The following is a 657-nucleotide window of genomic DNA, read 5'->3' as shown; positions in this document are numbered from 1 at the left end:
AATCCTCCATTTCAACTACGTAAACAGGAAGCACAACGTCCAATCCGGCAACATCAATCCGGACATGAACTGGCCCTCTCAGCTCAGTGCAATGTCCGGTCACACCACACAACTGCTGCGATGTCTCTGACAACTCTAGATCCTGCAACACATCGGACCTCACAAAAGTCTGTCCCGAGGACGAATCGATCATTAGAGAACACGTCCGGCCGTTGACTTTTCCGTTCACTCTAAGGCTGTCAATCACAGACCCTGCATGCCGTCTCGAGTGTGGGGCTTCTTTGGAACGTCTGGCTGGTGGTTGCCCCTCAACACCAGCTCCTCTTCGTTTCCCGACTCTATTTCTTGTTGGGCAGTCACAACTCAGGTGTCCCAGGTACTTTACTTCCTTCTGAAAGACTGCACTTCCTCGGGTTCAACTTGAGGTCTGCAGTTCGAAACCTCTCTCGCCGCCAACTGTAGCAGTCTCGCCGCCTGTGTCCGCCTTTCCCACAGTGCCAACAACACACACCACTCGTCTCCTCATTCCGCCTACTAAGTCCTTCAACTTCACGGACTTTTACGCTCCGCGCCTTGAATCCGGAGCATCCACTTACTCGTAAATTTCCGATGCTCGGTTTCATACAGGACTCGAACTCCAGAGCCCTAGCCAACGCC

This window comes from Octopus bimaculoides, chromosome 30, assembly GCF_001194135.2.
Source record: "Octopus bimaculoides isolate UCB-OBI-ISO-001 chromosome 30, ASM119413v2, whole genome shotgun sequence".
NCBI classification, from domain to species: domain Eukaryota; kingdom Metazoa; phylum Mollusca; class Cephalopoda; order Octopoda; family Octopodidae; genus Octopus; species Octopus bimaculoides.
This window is presented reverse-complemented; position numbering follows the sequence as displayed.